Below are 7069 nucleotides of genomic sequence, written 5' to 3'. Positions count from 1 at the left end.
CTTAGGTTTTGTTTTATTTTGTGAACAGCAGCAGTGTTGGTCCGTGAGACTGGGGGAGGGGGTCTGTGCTGGGATTGTATTGTAATAGCCGAAGAGCAAGGAAACCAGTTGGCTCCTTTTCCCTGCCTTTGACAAGGCTGGGATTTATTCACAGCCCCCTTGAAATCCTGCTACTGTGGACCAGAGGTCACGGGGACGCCCAGGACGCCCCATCGGTAGTAGGTAGCGGCTACTGGTTGCCCTGTCCAGTGCCGTTAGGCCTTTCCGAAGACAGGATTGGTATGGAGTGGTCTGTGCCCCAGAAGGGTGGCCACTTTTCTCTTTGGCATAAGGCAGCATGTTAGGCTAGCCTAGTCTGGGCCGAGGTGCTGTGTATAAGGGCACAGTTTTCTTATCAGAGCCCCTCTATCTTTCTGAGTAGCCCTTTTATTTCCTGGAGTTGGGTAAGCAACTCCTAACAACAGCACAATGGACCGGATCTTTAGCTTGCACGGATGGACTCCCCGGTCTAATAAAAACTCTTTGAACTATGCAATTGATTTATTTGGGAAGGGAGGAAATCCATGGCAGCAGGAATCATTGGCAGGAGGTGATTCCTTGGGCAAGTTCTCCATCCTATGGGCTAGCTATAACACCAGCAGGCCAAAGCCCAGTAAAAGGGAGAGGAAACGAGCTCTGATCTACGGCCTGGCCATGGTCCGCCATGAGCTCAACTCCCAATTGGTGCTGCTTAAAGAGCAGGTAGACCAGAAAACTGACAAGAACAAGCAGCACGTTCAGCAGGCTGAACAGCAAGCCGCTGAGCTGCAAATGGCCAAAGCCACTATGACCACGCTGACATTTCAGCTGGCTCAGTTAGAACAGCAGCTGAGAGATCTTAGCCTTAAGGCTACAACCGCGGCTACAGCCACTGAAAGGGCAGTAGAAATCAAAGCGCAAGAACTGCTGGAGTCACAAGCAGCAGTTCGGCAGCTAATAAAGGAGGCTGCTGATAGCCAAAAACAGCCTGCCTAACATGTGGAATGCCAGCATCACATTAGGCAATTGCAAGAACAACTGCAATTGACACAAGGGTTAATGAAGGCAGAAAAAACCAATCCTTTAGCTGCCTTAACAATAGACTGGTGTGAAAAACATCCACCAAAAAGTTGGTGTGAAAGAGAGCAACCATCTTCTGCACCCCCAAGCTGGGAGGAGGTGGAAGCTGCTCAAAAAGGATGCCCGCTGGCTCCTGTCATAACAACGGTTACCCAATTCGAAAATGATGGGGAACCTCCCCTGGTAAAGCACGAGAGTAAAGTTCTGACACCAGAGCAAGCTCGAGCAATGGGTAAACATATGGGTCCATGTAATCGGGACACTGTGCTTAATTGGTTAGCTAAATTATCTGTAACACCGAACGTAACACAAGAGGATGTGATTTGTGCATTGAGGGAGTGTATGTCCAGTGATGATTTTGCAGCATTTCCTTACAATGTGTTAACTGAGGCAAATGAACATCAGCTGCTGCCATGTAGCTGCCAGCTCCCAGCAGCTGTGATGCCCAGCAAGGCACTGGGAAGTGCATTGTTAGTGCCCGTTGCAGCTGTTCACTAGGCTATTGGGGGTGGGGGGAGGGAAGGGCGAGGACGAGCCCTCCACCAGGGGAAGGGCTGGGCTGAGCTGGACCGGGCCGGCTGGAGGGGCCTGGCTGGTGAAGTTCTGGTTGAAATGATTGACGGTTTCAATGCTTCTGGAATTTTCTCAGATTAGAAATGATGGCCCAGGTGCCTGGAGCCTCGTTAAAGGAGGGTCGCACCCAGTGTGTCTTCATGTAGGCTGGGCCACATACCCACCGGACCCTGAGCCCCCACTCCAGAAATCAGAGCACCAGGAAAGGTTGATGGGACTGGATGTGACCAGAATCCATAGAGCTCTGATCAGAGTGAGGGGAGCAAGGTCCCTGGCTCGGGGGCTAGAGTTGGAGGGTGAGCTGCCCGGGGGTAGGGAGCTAGTTGGAGTTGGGGACCAGGGGCCTGGTGCGCGCAGTGGGGGTTGGCTGGAAAGGGGAGGGCAAGAGACCTGGGTAGGGTCTTCTGGTTAGAGTTATGGGGGTGAGAGGCCTGGGTGAGGGGGCAAGGGGAGGCTGGCTGACGGTGCGGGTTCAGGGGCTTGGTAGCAGGAGAGGGGAGGTTGGTTGGAGGTGGGGGGCAAGGGGCCCAGCTGTCTTGATCACTACCTATAAATACACTAGGAGAATATTTCTGATAGCAGGGGCTCTTTTCTCTGGAAGATGAAGGCAAGACAATTCATCAGTTGGAAGTTGATGCTTGACAAATTCAAACTGGGAATAATAAAGATCAAATTTTTAACAAGGAGTGAAATTGACCGTGCAAACAGCTTACCAAGGGATGCAGTGAATCCTCCATTGCTTGGAGTCTTTAAATCCAGGCTAGATGTTTCTTTCTAAAAGATCTGCTCTTATTCCACTACAGTTTGTTGGGCTGGATGCGGGTGTGACTGGGTGGAATCCCCTGGCCTGGGTTATGCAGGAGGTCAGTCTAGAATGATGATGATCATCAGCGCTCCCTTCTGGCCTTAAACTCAGTGCACCTATGAATTGTCTCACTGCAAGGGAAGATTTTAGAGAGAGTTATTTGAAGACCAGTGAAAATTTCCCCCCCCAAACTTCTTACCGGTTTTGAAAAGTGGCTGGAGTCATGGCACGGTCCAGGCTGTCCAGGTCCGCCTTAAGCGATGGTTGGAGGGGTTGGAGCCTGGTCGATGCTCTGGCTCCAGCTGGTTTTAAAACTGGTTAGAATTTTTTGGGATGGGTGAAGGAGGGGGCATTTCCCCATGTAGATAGAGCTGGGGTTGATTTAGACCTTGAATTTAGGGGTTGTAAAAACAAGGTTGTTACATACCCCAAAGTCCCTAGAAATTATGAAATTCCAAAGAGAACAGTTTGTTTTTTAAACCTTCCCCAGCAAACCAAACAGTGCAGCATTCAGAGTAGCAGCCGTGTTAGTTGGTATTCGCAAAAAGAAAAGGAGTACTTGTGGCACCTTAGAGACTAACAACTTTATTTGAGCATAAGTTTTCGTGAACTACAGCTCACTTCATCGGATGCATTCAGTGGAAAATACAGTGGGGAGATTTATGTACATAGAGAACATGAAAAGGTTCTAAGGTGCCACAAGTACTCCTTTTCTTAGTGCAGCATTGTGACAGTGCAAGCTGCTTTGGCAGGCAGTGCAGCCTAGTGCATAGAGCATGGGGACTTGGGAGACTTGGGTTCTATTCCCAGCTATGACCTTTAGCAAGTCCCTTCCCCATGCCTCAGTTTCCCCATCTGTAAAATGGGGCCTGTGATACTGAGCCTCCTTTATAAAACACTTTGAGATCTGCGGATGAAAAGTGCTAATTAAGAGCTCAGTGTTACCTCAGACTTTTGATAGTGTGGGGTTGAGGAGATCTCCGTGGGGCTCTCTGTTCCCATTGTGCCATCCCATCAAGCAGCTCCCCCTTCATGATCCCCTAATGTCCCGGGGCAGCGACAGACAACGTGGAAAAATAACCTGAACGTAGCAATTGCCAGACTGGGTCAGCCCTGAGGTCCATGTCGCATCAGCATTAGAGGCTGCAAAGGAAGGGTAAAGAACCCACAGTAGCAGGGGGGAGGAAAACTTTCCATCACCATAGGTCTCATCCTGTTGTCTAGCAGTTCAATTTAAACTCTGAAGCACAAGGTTTAATATCCATTCCAGAATTATTGTTGTAATTTAAATTATAGTCCTGGATAGTCTTTCTCCATGTGAATGTCCAGGCTGGTTTTGGTCTCAACTTCATGTGGTGGTGAGTTCCACAGGCTAATTGAAAAGTGTTTCCGCTTATTGGTTTTGAATTCCCTACCTTTTAATTCTATTTGAGTGTCCCTTGGCTCTTGTGGCATGAGACAGGAAGACCAGAAGCTCCTGATCTCCCTTCTTCATCCCAATTATTATTTTATAGATATTTATTATGACCCCTCTTATTGGTCTCCTTTCTAAAGGTAAACAATCCTTTCAATCTCTCCTCATATGAGAGTTTGTCCAGGCCCTAGATCATTCTCGTTCCCCTTCTCTGAACCTTCTAATTCTGCAGTATCCTCTTTGATTTAGAGTGAACCGTGCTGCAGACATTATTTCAAATTCAGATGAAGAAAGTCTTTAGTGGGTTGATGCAGTTTAGTGGCTGTAAACAAGGAATCGGCACTAGCAGTTGCTGAGGTGTCTCCATCTGCTGATCACAGTTCAGTGTAGCAATGTGGAGTGAGTTAAGTACCAGAAGTGAAACTGACTCGAACTGGAGTGAAATTGACCAGCTGTAGTGGGTGTTTCCCCCCCTATTTGTCCATGCTGAAATACCTGCAAAGGCAATAAGTGTGGAGGGATTTATATTAAAAACAAGCTTTAAGTTTAATAAACCCAGGTGCCGGTAACACAAGAAGGAAACATAGTTTTTGTTGTAATGTTGTTTTAAACCAGTAACATCTCTCTAAATCCTCAAGCAAATGGTTTTTTTTTTTACTGAATTTTCTTTCGGAATCCTGAAAAGTTTCTCTCTGCATTTGGTTTTTGAGGAACTCTTTGAGGGGAGGCAATAACGGTCTCGGCGGCTCCAGCTGAGCCTCCTGCAGGCAGCGGGCGCCGGAGGGAGCAGCAGGGGTAGCGGAAGCCACAGCAGGACCCGCCGGGGCCCCAGCAGCACGATGGGCAATGCGACGACGGCCCAGAAGGGCGGCAAGCTGGAGAGCAGTGAGTGCTGGGAGGATCGGGGAGCAGGGACTGGGGGAAAGGGGAGAGCGCGGGGTCTGGCGGGGGTGATTGGGGCCCCGGGGGGGAGGAGGGAGTGGAGGGATGGGGAGAGCGTGAGGCTTGGTGGGGGGATCGGGGCTCCAGGGTGGTGGGGACAGTGCGTGGCCTGAAGAGAGGATCGGGGCCACAGGGGGGAGCGGGGAGTGGGGGGAGTGCAGGACCTGGGGGGAGTAGGGAATGGGAGGCCTTGCGGGGGGATCGGGGTCCTGGGAGGGATGGAGACAGTTTGGGGCCTAAGCTGGGGCAGGGGAGAGAGCACGGGGCCTGGGGGGAGGAGTGTGGAGGAGAAGTGGGGAGTACGGGGGATTGGGGATTGAAGGGGGGGGTGAATACGGGACCTGCCCTGTGTTAGGAGGTACCGGGCCTGGGGTCGTGGGGACTGGGGAGAGCAGTGTGCCTGGGCCTCGGGGAGGAGGGCTTAGCAGTTCTGGAGAAAGGCCTGTTGAATCCGGGCAGGGTGAGTGTGGAGAGGACAGGCTACTGAGGGGGCCCCCCTCTGCCCCCACTTCACCCTGCCTGGGACACCCAGCAGTTCTGTGCTGGCCTGGCTGCATTCCCCCAGCCCCGTGAGCCCATAGCTCTAGAGCCTTTTTCATACCTGTGTACCCCTGCCCTGTCCCTCCATGCCCCACACTGCTGCACTTTGCTGCTGCCTGTGCCCCCACCCACCTCATTGTGTGTCTGGAGGGGTCTGTCTAGCACACTGGTTCTCAAACTCGGGCCGCCCACCGCTTATTCAGGGAAAGCCCCCGGCGGTCTGGGCTGGTTTCTTTACCTGCTGAGTCTGCAGGTTCAGCCGATTGCAGCTCCCAATGGCTGCGGTTCGCCGCTCCAGGACAATGGGGGCTGCGGGAAGCGGCGGCCAGTACGTGCCTCGGCCCTCGCCGCTTTTACAACCCTATGTTTGTAAATATACATAGTTTTGGGGCTGAAAATGATTGCAATTCTCTCCTGCATCAGCATGTGTTTGTGATGTGAGCATCTGAGCTGGCTTCCTGCTTTCCTTTTGGTTAAGAATGGGATGGATTTGTATTATTTGTATTACAGTAGCACATGATGACCCGATCCGAGGCCCTCCAACACCTGGAAAGAGTCTCTGCCCTAAAGAGCTTTGAATCTAAAGAGAGCAGACACACAATGGAGGGATTCATAGCCCCATTTTACAGACAGGGAGCTGAGTTGAAATGACTCACCCAAGGTTGCGTGAAGTTGGTGTCCAAACTGGGAATGGAACCTAAATCTCCCGAATCCCACAAGGCTTTACCACAAGGCCATCGGTCAGAGATCCCAAAGCCAGCCGAGACCACAGTGTTCATGTCGTCTGGTGGTTTTCAACCTGTAGTCGGCAGACTCCTGGGGGTCTGCAGACAGTGTCTAAGATTTCCAAGGGGTCTGCATCTCCATTTGAAATTGTTCAGGGGTCCGCAAATAAAAAAGGTTGAAAACCACTGGGCTAGTCTGACCTCCAGCGTGCCAGAGGCCATAGGACTTGCCCGTTTGACTTAGAGCAGATCTCTTAGAAAAGCATCCACACTTGTTTTGAAAATTGCCTGTGCTGGAGAAACCGCCACAGCCCCTGGTAAACTGTGACAGAAAGCTTGCTGTAACTTAGGGAGTGGAGGATTGTGTGCAGAGCCTAGGTCTATATTTCATGTTGTCTCTTGCCTCCCCGCCCCCCCCTTGATCTGTTACATCTTCCCTTTTCCCTGTGTGTTCACAGACCCAGCTGGCTGCTGTTGGGGGAGCAGAAGCAGGGTTAATGGGGGCGAGATGTGTATGTTCTATACCTGCAACTGCTTGGGTGGGCTTAGAATCATAGAATCATAGAATATCAGGGTTGGAAGGGACCCCAGAAGGTCATCTAGTCCAACCCCCTGCTCGAAGCAGGACCAATTCCCAGTTAAATCATCCCAGCCAGGGCTTTGTCAAGCCTGACCTTAAAAACCTCTAAGGAAGGAGATTCTACCACCTCCCTAGGTAACGCATTCCAGTGTTTCACCACCCTCTTAGTGAAAAAGTTTTTCCTAATATCCAATCTAAACCTCCCCCATTGCAACTTGAGACCATTACTCCTCGTTCTGTCATCTGCTACCATTGAGAACAGTCTAGAGCCATCCTCTTTGGAACCCCCTTTCAGGTAGTTGAAAGCAGCTATCAAATCCCCCCTCATTCTTCTCTTCTGCAGACTAAACAATCCCAGCTCCCTCAGCCTCTCCTCATAAGTCATGTGCTCT

Source organism: Natator depressus, chromosome 20 (assembly GCF_965152275.1).
Source record: "Natator depressus isolate rNatDep1 chromosome 20, rNatDep2.hap1, whole genome shotgun sequence".
Taxonomy (NCBI): domain Eukaryota; kingdom Metazoa; phylum Chordata; order Testudines; family Cheloniidae; genus Natator; species Natator depressus.
Note: the sequence above shows the minus strand (reverse complement) of the source record.